Genomic DNA, 13,456 nt, shown 5'->3' on the forward strand with positions numbered 1-13,456 from the left:
AAAATAAGGAGAAGCCAGTAAGAAGGAAAGTAGAATTGGTGAATGTGCCCAGAGCTCTGGATTTAGGACAGTCTTACCACTGTAGACGGTGTACTAAGGAGCTATGTTCTTGGGGCACCTGGGTGGCTCAGTCGGTTAAATATCTGCCTTCGGCTCAGGTCATGATCCCAGGGTCCTGGGATGGGCCTCGCAACTGACTCCCTGCTCAGTGGGAAGTCTGCTTCTTCCTCTGCTCCTCCCTACCACTCATGCTCATTCTTTCTCTCCCAAATAAATAAATAAAATCTTTTTTTTTAAAGTAGCTATGTTCTTTCCTGATGGCTATAGTTGATAACACTATATTGTGTAATTGAAATGTGCTAAGAGAGTAGAAGTTAAGTTTCTGTTTCTCTTTCTCTCTCTCTCTCTCTCTCTCTCTCTCACACACACACACACACACACACGATAACCATATGAGGTATAGATGTGTTCATTAACTCAATTGTGGGAGCTCTTTCACAATATATACATAAATCAAATCATTATGTTGTACACTTTCAATATATTACCATTTATTATACCTCAATTATACCTCTATAAAGCTGAGGAAAATGTGGGAAATTATATGGGGCTCCTGCTTGATTGAAGCTCCAGCTCGAGATAAAATTAAACTCTGCTCTTCCTTCATGGCCTGGCAAGAGCTGCTGGGCTAAGAGGTGGGGGAAGGAGTTGAGGGACGAGTAGGGGCAGAGGTTCACTGTAGGAGGACAGTGTCTCATGAGCTTTAGCAAGAAGATACTCAACAAATTGAAGGTACTGATTATCAGTGAATTCTTCTCTTTTGTTATTTATTGCAACTGTCGCTTGCAATGTCATGAAAACAGAGAGAAGAATGGGAAAAGGGACATTTTGTCCACATAAAGTAGCTGAGCTATTTGATAAAAGAATTATCCTAAGAGTGAGTTATTTGGTGGGCTCATTGATAAATCTCTTCCTGACACCCCCTCCCAAAAGACGCAGGTCAATGGTTCTCAAACTTTGGTGCAAATAAAAATCAAGGAGGGAACTTGGTAAAATGCAAAGGCCCAGACCTTATCCTATGTTAGGAAATCTGGACCTCTGTATAGATATGCCTAAAACCTCTTCAAATAATAAGGCTAACTAATCACTTTAATAGCATGTTGAGAATTGATATTAATTGGAGTTACTTGTCATTCTCGCCAGGCCCAAGCTCACTGTGGCTGTCCCCTGAGGCTGAGCCCTTGGATTTACTGGTTCCAGGTGTGGCTCCTGGAGTAGAAGAACCATGTGCTGGAGACAAGGTGGGAGTTGCTGCGGCTGGGTGTCAGCACCCGCTCTGCCAGCCTGGAGTCCAACTTTGAGAGCTATGTTGGCAACCTCAGGAGGCAGGTGGACAGATTCACAGCAGAAAAGATGAGGCAGGAAGTAGAACTGAAGATCATCCAGGATGGCATGCAGGAATACAAGAAGAAGTGAGTAGTGGGGGAAGGTGGAACAGTTGGTGTTGGGCCAAAATATGTGTGGCTCCCGGGTCTGGTGTGAGAGCAGTGCTAGGGCATAGACTTGGCTTCTCTTTCCAGGAACTTGTGGGATCTTTTTCTGTTTGTTTTTCTTCTTGTGAATCTGTGGATGTACATTCAGAGTGTATGAAAGCAGAGAAAAGGGAATGTCTTGAGACATAACAGTCTCCTTATCCACAAGCTGCCAGCAGATACAAAGTAGAGGTCAACAGCAGAACAAAGGCTGAGACGGACTTTGAGGTGCTGAGGAAGGTCCCCTAGGTCTTGGTTCTGGTGCTGTCTCCAGCCTGCTCTCTACCTGGCTCAGTTTCCAGTTGTGAAGCATCCCTGGCCCCTACTAACTGCCAAGTCATCGCTGGTCTGTGGGCAAGACTGTAAGAAGTAGTAAGAATAAAGGCTACCCTGATTTCTGGCTCCAAATTTCTGTTTTTCAACTTTTTAATGATATCGAATCCACCTGGCATTGTCCCCACTCTGTTAGTCTCCCCCAGGGCCTACCCTATTGATATCACTCTCTCCCTGGAATCTTGAGGCTCCTGGGCCCACTGCCTCCTTTCTTTCAGGATGTGGGCAGTGCCTAATTGGTCAGTGTGGACCTCAATGCCAAAGTGGACACCCTGCAGCAGGAAGGTGAGTTATTTAGGTCTTCTATGCTGCTCTTAGTTTGGAGTCTAAGCTCCCAGGGAGCTCTTGGGATGGTTAGAAAACTGAGAAAGAGAGAGAGGCTTCCTCAGGGCTAACCTTGAGCTTCTGCATGGATGCTGGTGAGGTGGCTCTGGGAACCCCTAAATGTGGGTACTGAGCATTTCCAGAGGACTTATTCCTGTTCTGCTGCACAGGAGCTGACCCAGGGATAGCAGCCAGTCAATGACACCAATGTGCTGCTGTCCATGGACAACAGCTGGCATCTGGACCTGTATAGCATCCTTTCTAGTGTCAAGGAGGTTGCCCAGAAGAGCAAGGTTGAGGCCAAGGCCCTGTACCAGGCCAAGGTGCCCACCTGGAGAACTGTCCTGTGCTGGGCTATGCCCAAAGAGCATACAGGATCCCCACTCCTGCCAACAGGGATTGACATGCTCCCTGGCCTTGTGTTTGATATGGCCACCTGACCTCATATGTCCTATCCTGGAGATTAGCGGGGAAGGAACCTGTGAAAGTCTCTGGCTCAGCCATTACTGGAAGTTACTAGGGCTCTGGCTTCCTGGGGTCTTTTCTATGTTGGGGGAGTTGACCTAATTCTGAAGACCCAGATGAGTTTAGAGATACCACAGTAGCTTTCAAACCTGCACAGCCAGCTCTTCAATCCATGTATCATGGTAGCCAGTGTGTCACCCAGGCTGTCTTCCTTCTATCAGCACCTTCTCCCACTGCCTTCCTTCCTGCATATGTGTGGGGGCACATCTTCAGGGAGCCTGATCTTCCCAATACCCACCTGAGTGGAATATAGTTGAAGGCAGTTCTTAACAGGAATAATGATTCCAGATCCACACATAAAATAGTTGCTGCATTCTTCCTACTGTGGATTGCCTGTTGGCTATCTCTCCTGTCAGAGTCTGGCTGGGAAGAACAGATCAGAAGTGTATTCCTGCCCAAATTTGATTCTGTGGTCTTTAGTAGTTGCATACCTATGCTGGGTAGGAATGTTTTCTTTCTTTACCCAGACCCTGCTTTCCCAGCAGATAGGAATGTGTCTCCTCTATGGGTTGGTTTCGACCACAATGACCAGACTAAGTAGGGCACACGAGTCCTGGTTGAGTGAAGCTTAGAAGTCTGGGGCAAGTTGCTCTAGGTTAGGCTTTCCTTGTGGTGCTACCTTTCACTGCTGCCTTTTCCTGGCTCTAGTGGCAGAAGCTCTAGGCTACTGTTGGAAGAAAGAGTGATGACCTCAAAGTGACTAAGATGGAGATCACAGAGCTGAACCGTGCCTTTCAGAGACTTTAAGGGGAAATCACCAATTTTGAAACAGGTAGGGAACCAACTTGGCAGTGGTAGCTTTTGAGGGGATGGAGTTAATAAAGATTATTTTATTTCTTTATTTTTCTATATTAGCATATGTTCTATAATAAATTATGAAGGTGGGAGAAAGAGAAGTACAGCAAGGTGGTAGGTAAATGGTCTTCTGTGCCCCGCTTACTATCTGCTGATGGCTTTTGGCAGCGCACTGCTCCCTGCAAGACACTGTCCTGGGGGCAGAGCAGAAGGGTGAGGAGGCCCTCAAAGATACTCAGAATAAGCTGGCAGAGGTGGAGGCTGCCCTGTAGCAGGCCAAGGAGGATCTGGCCTGGATGCTAGGTGACTACTGGGAGCTGCTGGGAGCCAGGTTGGCCTTGGACATGAAGATCATCACTTACCACAAGTTGCTAGAGGGCGAAGAGAGCAGGGAGGTGACCCAGAGGGCAGAGAATGTGTGAGTGTCCATCAGTGGTGACTCTGTGTCACCTTTCCATCTGTGATAGACAATTAATTAACTCATTTATTCCTGAAACATCACCTGAGCTTTGTCAGTGGTGGCGAAGAGGGGTATCTGGTCAAGGCCCATTTCCAGAGTGCATGTGAGTAGTGCAGGTCCCTGCCCTGTAGGCTGGAGGCCCTAACTCCTCCAAACTTTCCTTCTGAACCTGTGGACCAAAGGGCGAAATGGGGAGATTTCCCTGCCATTGAGAAAGACAGAAGAAAAAGAGTTTTCCTGAGTTTTGTTCAGTCTAGGCATGGCTGGCTTGAGCCTAAGCTGGGGAAAGGGTAGAGAGGGGCTCTAGCAACAAGGGGGTTGGAGAGAGAGGACCAGCTGTGAGATCCCAGGAATAGTGGCAATAAGCCCAACGTAAGTCAAGATTGTGGTCAGGGGAAACTGAGGACAGCTGCTTGTTGTTACTCCAGGTGGGAACTGATGCAGCTCTGGAGCCCAGGTATTTTCCAGAGTGAGACTAAATTACATATTTTATGAATCATACCTAGGGTATCCTTCTTTCAGGATATTATCCTCCTCTGAGCCCCTGTTAGAAGATTTACTGATTATTTTGATATCTGATATCTCTAGATACCAGGCTATCTGGAGAAGTCATCGAAAATGTGAGCTGCTGTGAGTAATGAGGGGTTCTCCTTTGCTGGTAAGTCAGGAATCACCCATGACCTTTCCTGAGATAAGGAGGGACGAGCTCTTAGCTGGGAGACTGGGGACCTATGGCCATGACCTCACTATGTGGGCAATGGCTATGCAGTCTTGCACTGGTTGCGTCTTGTCCTGCAGGCCACAAGACCAGGAGGGGCTTTGAGCAGAGGAGGTCAAGGTTCCTTTTGTGTCTAGAATCTCATGCTTGTCTCCAGGTGGGGGAGGCAGAGATCTTGCCATCAGGACCCCCTGAATCTGGTGTGGAGAGATGGTCCAGAAGAATGGGTGGGGTGAGAGCACAACATTGATGGCCATTGTTCCTTGGACCACTTCAGGAAGATGCCCCTCAATGCTATGTGTGAGATGGGTGTGCAGAGATGTAGGAGGTGTATGGGGATGCCCAAAGCTGCCCTGAAGCCTTCCTCTCTGTCTCCCCATAGCTGTAGTGTCAAGATAGTCTCTGCTTCTCGTATGGTTGCATCTGGCTTCAGCCCAGGGTGCAGAGTCTCTGCAAGGGGAGGCAACATCCTCAGAGGATCCAGTGTAGCATCTGTGGGTGCTTCAGGGTTTACAGGGTGCAGTAGGAGCTCCAGCGGGTCCAGACCTCAAGTTGGGAATTCTGGAGATACCAGCTTTGGTGTGGAAAATGAGGAGTCCAGTTCAATGATTAACCAGGGTTCCAGCTCAGGGCACAGAAACTTGTAGGTTTCCCTCTCAGAGGCAAAATAAAATCTGGCCCTGATTTCATGGTGTCCATCAATCCGAGTGTTTCACAGTGTACATGCCCGCTCTGGCTGTACTCCACCTTTTAATTTTTAAATTTTTTGCAATTTGGAGGCAGGCTTCTGGGTCAAAACAAATTCTTCCCCCCCCTCTATACCTCTAAAGGATAGCTACCAAAGGGAGGAGCTGAGAGGAAGATCTCTGTGGGCATGCCAACCTGACCCACTCCTTTGAGACAGTCTGTGTGCATCATCACCTGGAGGTACATATGACAGCAGCTGAGTTCATGTGTTTCCTCTTTCCCAAGGATGAGGATAAAAATATAATAGAAGCAAATATATCTTAGGATCACACTCCAGGTAAAGTCCAGTTAAAAACACATATCTAGTGTGACCTGCTAGGCTAGAAGGGGTGTGGAAGCCCTGGGCCCTACTATCTAAGGAGAAGATCGTGTATCCTATTTTTTCTTTTGAAGAGCTGCCTCCTTCTACCTTCCTACTCTTTGCCCCCCACCCATACTTTCCAATAAACTTCATCAGAAACTTACTTGTTTGGGAACTTTCAAAAATACGCATTACCCAGATGGGTCCTGAGTATTGCTCTTTCTCAGTCACCATCCTGTAACACACACGTAGGTATACATACACATGCTCACCCTCTGTTCTCCCCCATGTTCACTTACCTGGGCTGACTGAAGTGCATGTTATTTTTACTTTGCTTTGGAAAGTGGGCAAAAATGGTCCTTCTTCTCCCACCTTATTGAAAAGCTTCTGCTTTAAAAAAAAATTAACTGCAGGCCCTCCAGCTTTACTTGGCAGCCAAGCTGGTGTCATTACTGCCTAATTAAGGGATAATAGTTTTATTATCATTCTCATTACAAGAATTATTATCAGGTCATGGCCAGCAGGTGTGGAGTGGGAAGCAGCAGCCTGGGGGCTCAGTTCACAAGGGCAACTCCGCTGCTTTGTCTCCTACTTGGCTCAGAAAGTAGTTCCTTGCATAGCACCCCATGAAGTCCAGCGGTGTGGGATTGGGAGGAGAGGTCTCATCAGCTCCCTGTGTCATGAGTGCTGTTGGGAGTGCTGAAAGGAGGGAACATGGCCAACCAGGGGGAGGACAGGCATAGCTTCTCATCTGAGCAAGCCCTAGGTTTCTAAAGAGCCATCCATTCATTCAACAATCATTTATTGAACACCTACTATATGGTAGATTCTGTCCTTGACACTAATACAAAAAGATGGCCAAGACCTATGTCTACTGGGAAGGCAGGAAAGAAAATGTACAGAGTACAGGATATAAGTGCTGTTTAGGGGAAGTGCCTATCAGGAGCAAGGGTTCAGACTAGTAGGATGGGGGAAAACTTCCTTGATGAAGAGCCTTCAAACTGAACCCTAAAACCTAAACATTGAGGAAGAGTTGGCCAGGGGGATGGGATAGAAGGCTATCTCCCGGAGATGGGAGCAGTGCTTGGCACACAGTAGGTCCTTAATAAAGATTTGTTGAGGACTGAAAAAAGAGCTTGACAAAAGCCTGACTCTTTAGTCTCTCTCCCAGAAATATAGTCTGGTGTACCTGAGAGAGAGGTGTAGCAGGAGAGGTTGATGAGGACTTTTCTGGGCAGAGTGACTAGCTTGTTCTGTTTTCCTGGGACATCCCTGGTTTTAAAACTGAGCATCCAAACAAAAACAAAAACAAAAACAAAAACAAAAACAAAAAAAAAAACAAAAACTGAGCATCCTATGTTCTGAGAACCCACTCGGTCCCAGGTTGGTCATCCTGCTGCTTTGTTACCTCAAGCGATTCGGACTCCATCCTATGGTGTTTAACAGTAGAGTGATACAGGGTCAAGAGTGCTCATCTAGCAGACAGAATGTGCCTAAGCCTGCCAGTTGTCCCCCAATATCCTTTCTTCTCTTCTCCTACAGAAATAGAAATTACAGATGAGTTTATGGCCACTCAGTTATGGGCAACATTTTCAAACCCCCTTTATAGATAGCTGTGGCTATGAAACAAAATTCTGGACAATGGGATGTGAGTTGAATCATATTGTGCTCCTGACTGAGCCCTTAAAAGGCAGACCCCCAAGAGTGGGTTCAGTATCTGGAGAAAAAAATCGTGAGGAAGTTTAAGAAACTATAAACTCAGGCCCTATCCCAAACCTTTTGAATAGGAATCATAGGGCTGAGTTGTTTTTTTTTTTTTTTTTTTTTTTTCATTTTTTTTTTAATTTATTTTTTTATTGGTGTTCAATTTACTAACATACAGAATAACACCCAGTGCCCGTCACCCATTCACTCCCACCCCCCGCCCTCCTCCCCTTCTACCACCCCTAGTTCGTTTCCCAGAGTTAGCAGTCTTTACGTTCTGTCTCCCTTTCTGATATTTCCCACACATTTCTTCTCCCTTCCCTTATTTTCCCTTTCACTATTATTTATATTCCCCAAATGAATGAGAACATATAATGTTTGTCCTTCTCTGACTGACTTACTTCACTCAGCATAATACCCTCCAGTTCCATCCACGTTGAAGCAAATGGTGGGTATTTGTCATTTCTAATAGCTGAGTAATATTCCATTGTATCATAAACCACATCTTCTTTATCCATTCATCTTTCGTTGGACACCGAGGCTCCTTCCACAGTTTGGCTATCGTGGCCATTGCTGCTAGAAACATCGGGGTGCAGGTGTCCCGGCGTTTCATTGCATTTGTATCTTTGGGGTAAATCCCCAACAGTGCAATTGCTGGGTCGTAGGGCAGGTATATTTTTAACTGTTTGAGGAACCTCCACACAGTTTTCCAGAGTGGCTGCACCAGTTCACATTCCCACCAACAGTGTAAGAGGGTTCCCTTTTCTCCGCATCCTCTCCAACATTTGTTGTTTCCTGCCTTGTTAATTTTCCCCATTCTCACTGGTGTGAGGTCGTATCTCATTGTAGTTTTCATTTGTATTTCCCTGATGGCAAGTGATGCAGAGCATTTTCTCATATGCATGTTGGCCATGTCTATGTCTTCCTCTGTGAGATTTCTGTTCATGTCTTTTGCCCATTTCATGATTGGATTGTTTGTTTCTTTGGTGTTGAGTTTAATAAGTTCTTTATAGATCTTGGAAACTAGCCCTTTATCTGATATGTCATTTGCAAATATATTCTCCCATTCTGTAGGTTGTCTTTGAGTTTTGTTGACTGTATCCTTTGCTGTGCAAAAGCTTCTTATCTTGATGAAGTCCCAATAGTTCATTTTTGCTTTTGTTTCTTTTGCCTTCGTGGATGTATCTTGCAAGAAGTTACTATGGCCGAGTTCAAAAAGGGTGTTGCCTGTGTTCTTCTCTAGGATTTTGATGGAATCTTGTCTCACATTTAGATCTTTCATCCATTTTGAGTTTATCTTTGTGTATGGTGAAAGAGAGTGGTCTAGTTTCATAGGGCTGAGTTGTTTTAAAAAGATTTCAGGCAGTCGTAGTTAAATCATGGGCTCTGCAGTGGGCTGCCTGGCTTCCATTCCCAGTTTCCAGCTGTGTGGTCTTCTTGCCCAGGGAATTTAACCTCTCTGTGTCTCAGTTTCTGTAAAAAGTTATCTGTAATAAGTGTTGGTTGATCTTGCAACATGTATCCAGCACTTAATATGTGCCAGGTACTGTTCTGAGCACATTAACATGAAAAGAATATTTATTCTGCTTTTTGTTGGGAATTCTATAATGCCAATTAGATCCTGTTGTGAGAGCATCAGTGAGATCTTTTATATCCTTGATGATTTTTTTTCTCTAGTGGTTCTATCCATTGTTGAGGGAGGAATATTGCAGTCCCTAACTCTAATTGTAGATTCATCTACTTCTTCTTTTGGTTCTATCAGCTTTTGCTTCACATATTTTGCAGCTCTTTCATTTGGTGTATACACATTAGCATTGCTCTGTCTTCTTGGTGTATCAGGCCTTTTATATTTTATAATGTTTCTCTGTGTTTCATAGGTTTTTTGCTCTGAAAGGTACTTTATATGATGTTTATATAGCCAGTCCTATTTTCTTTTAATTAATATTTGCATGATGCTATCTTTCTCTGTCCTTTTACTTTTAACCTGCATATATTATTATATTTAAAGTGAGTCATTTTTTTTTTGTGGATAGCATATAGTTGGCTAATGTTTTTTTATTTTTACTTATTTTATTTTTGGGCTAATACTTTTTATTTTTTAAATCTTTATTATTATTTTTAAATGTTTTTAATAAGCCCTGACAAACTCCGTCTTTTAACAGATGTATTTAGATTGTATTTAATGTAATTCTTAATATGTTAAGGGATAAGTCTGTAATTTAATTCTTGTACCTATTCTGTTTCTCACTTCTCCTTGTTTTCCTGCTTTCCTGTGGCTGCTTAAACCTTTTTAAGAGCCTATTTTGATATATATATATAGTGTTTTTGAGCATATGTCTTTGTATACCATTTTTAGTGGCTGCCATAGGAACATTAACAGTTTACCGCTATTGCCATTTGACCAGTGCAAGTGAAGAAACCCTTACTCTCTACATCCCTTTACCCTCCTCCTTTATGGTATAATTTCTTAAATACTTCCCCTAAACTCATTTAGAACCACCACAGTGTTATAATTTTTGCTTCAACAATCAAACATCAGTTAGAGAATATTCAAGAGGAGAGGGAACGTCTATTATATTTCCCCTTGTTTTTTATTACCATGTTCTTTCCTTTTCCCCAAAGTTTCAAGGTTTCTTCTTTTATCATGTCCTTTCTGTTTACAGAACTTCCTCTCACCATTTTAAGGTAGGTCTGCTGACAACAAATGCTGCTTTTAGTTTTCATTCATCTAAGAGTGTTAGGGTTTCCCCTTCATTCCTGAAGGATAATTTTGCTGGGTATAGGAAACCGTGTTGACAGTTTGTTTTGTTTGTTTTTTGTTTTTTGTTTTTGCCTTCAAGCACTTGAACAATATTGTGCCAGTCCCTTTTAACTTCTGTGGCTTCTAATGAGACTTTGGCTACCCTTTGAAATCCTTTCCTTTATAAGTAAGGTGTTGTTCCTCTTTTTTTACTTTCACAATTTTAATTCATCCTTAGTTTTCAGAATTCTGACTGTGATATATCTACACCAGAATTGGTGTGGATGTTTTGGAATTTTTTTCTGTTTGGATTTGTCAGCTTCTTGAATGTTTAGATTTTTGTCCTTTGGGAAATTTTCAGTTCTTATTTCTTTGGGTACTTTTTTCAGCCAGTCCTTTTTCTTCTCTCATGAAACTCCAATAACATGGATGTAAAATATTTTGTTATAGTTGCATGGGTCTCTGATGCTCAGTTCATTTCTTTTTTTCTTTCTTTTCTTTTCTTTTTTTCTTTTCTTTTCTTTTTTTCTTTTCTTTCTTTCTCTCATTCATTCTACTTTTCTCTCTATGGTTCAGATTGAGTAATTTCTGTTGTTCTATCGTATAGTTCAGAGTCTTTCCTCTGGCCCCTTTATTCTACTGTTAACCTTATCCTTTGAGGTTTTTACTTTGGTTATTGTATTTATCAATTCTAAAACTTCCATTTGGTTCTTCTTGATATTTTATTTCTTTTTGAGATTTCTATTTTTCCATCTGCTTAGTATGCTCTTCATTGCTACTGAAGTATTTTTATCATGCCTGCTTCAAAATATTCATCAGATAATTCTGACATCTTTGTCACCTCAGTGTTGGTATCTATTGATTGTCTTTTTTCATTCAGTTTGAGATATTCCTTGTTCTTGGTATTATAAGTAATTTTTATCAAAACCTGGAATTTTGGCTATTATAAGACTCTGGATCTTATTTTAGTCTTCTGTTTTATCCATCTTCTTCTGACGTTGCCCTAATAGGGCAAAGGATTGGGTGCCACCCTGTTACTGCTAGGTGGAAGTGGAAGTCAGAGCTCCTCATGTGGTTGGATGGATCTGGGACAATTGGCTGGTGGGGATAAAAGTCCCAGCTTCTGCCTTGGCCTTCTCTGGCATCACCCAGGGTGCCTGATTATAATCTGGTGAGTCTAGGCTTCCTGCTCAACTTTTGCTGGAGTAGGTGGGTAAAGGACCTCAGTGTTTTTTGTAATGTTTGGCTAGAGTAGAGTGGCTATTGTCTATAAGTTTTCTGTTTCTAGGTTTCCCCATTCCTAGATATTTGGCTGGAAAGGTTAGACTTCTGTAGAGCTTCTGAAAAATCTGTACCCTCCAGGCTGTTGCATTTGTCTGCCCTAAGTCTGGGATATATGAAACAAATAGGAAACCCAGGGAACTCACCACCATGTCATTCCTAAGATCCCAATCCAGTGTGACTTTTCCTCTCCACCTTTCAGAGTCTTCTTATGTTTGTTTTATATATAATATCTCGATTCTTAGTTGTAGTAAGTAGAAGAATAGCGTTCATGCTATTTCTTCTGCTAAGCAGTGTCAAAAGAAGGGAAAAGTAGGTTTACTCTAACTTCCTGGATGACAAATACTAAATATTCTTTTACAGCATGATTTTATTGCTTCTGGGTGTGATGGGAGGTTGCTTTCCTGCCTTCTGTGTGCTGAACCCATCATAGATGCCTGCTTAGAGGCCTAAGCAAAGGCTAATGGCAGCACTGGCCTTTGGTGGGAAATGGGGCTGATTTAGCAACTGGGTGAAGATCAGATTTTCCTCTAGCAAAAGCAGTGGCAGGATGTGAAATATAAGGGGCCCACTTAGGGGAATTTTTAAAGACAGATACCAAGGATCTTGTCCTTAGAGGGAATGATTTCAAGGGTCACTAAAAAATCTTTTTGTCCCTCCATGACTTCCTGAGAGTCCCTCCCTCCTGTGGTTCTGGGCAGTGAAGAGGGAAGGTAGTGTGTGGGTCTCGTCTTTAGGAAACTTTCTGCCTGTTGGAGAAGAATGGCACACACTTGAAAACACAGGAAACATTGAATTAGAGAAAAAAATAGGTACATTTTGGGGATGCTGGCCAGAGAGGAGAGTTGGATTGAGATGTGACCAGAGAAGATTCCTGGGGTGCCCATATGGCAGGTTTACAAGGAAGAAAGCCTGGGTTGGGAGAGGGGTAATGAAGGCCTTGCAGAGTGAGGGCTGGCTGTGCATTAGCACTCATACAACTGCACTGCAGAGCTGGCATTTACAGTGTGACCACTGACTGTCAGCTCTAGGGAGTGATCTCAGGGCCTGTGACAGCAGTCTGTAGTTTTGCTGAGACATGGGTCTGAATCATGTTCACCCTGATGCTGGTGTGCTGAAAGGAGTCAATTAGGGAGTGATTCTGGCTGAAACACTCTGCATTCTCATCACAACACAGCTTTGTTGGTCTTCATTCATCACGCCTGATGAAGAAATTGCAAAGCTAAAAACTTTGTGCCAAGTGTTGTTGCTGGTAGTGAAATTGAGACCATCTAAGAAAATGATTATTCTTAACTAGAAAACAGCTGTTTTGTATAAAAAGAGCAGGGGAGGTTGAATTTGGCAATTGTTTCGTTCTATAGTAGAAGCATAAAATACTGCTGTATTATAATACAGAATACAGAATAGGGCTACAATCTCTGGACAGAAATAGAAAAGTGAGATTGGCAAACTTCATTCAAGCACTCTGGTGAAATAATTGCATCTTTTTGTGAAGGGTATTATGTATGGTGAATATATTTGGGATTTGGAAACTGTGAAACACTTGGGTCACATACTTTGGTGTTGACAAGGCTCTAATGAAATTCAAGTGTCTGCCCTTCCTCTTAGAATTGTGAGCTAGGCTTCTGTCTTTATGACCCCAGAGACTGGCACAGTACCTGGGACAGAGTCAGCCCTTAACAGAAGGCTCTTAAGTGAAAGATGGATGAAAGAATGCATAGGTCAGTGGACAGATGGGCAAATACAGCCTTCATTGCTTTGTATGTGGGGTCAGAAGACCAGCCTAGAGAACCTCAATGTTGAGGCCTTCATTTTATTGGGTGTTTGCATCCTCTGGGACTCATACAAAAAGAGGGCTCGTGAAATATTTGCTCTCCTCAGCTCTCTGAACCTCTGTTTTCCCCTTTGTGAAATGTGGATTATCATACTGCTCCCTAGGCTGACAGAGTGCATTAAGCGAGCTTTGGTGTGCAAGGAGCTCTTGCAATGCTGTAAA

Source organism: Canis lupus, chromosome 27 (assembly GCF_003254725.2).
Source record: "Canis lupus dingo isolate Sandy chromosome 27, ASM325472v2, whole genome shotgun sequence".
Classification (NCBI taxonomy): domain Eukaryota; kingdom Metazoa; phylum Chordata; class Mammalia; order Carnivora; family Canidae; genus Canis; species Canis lupus.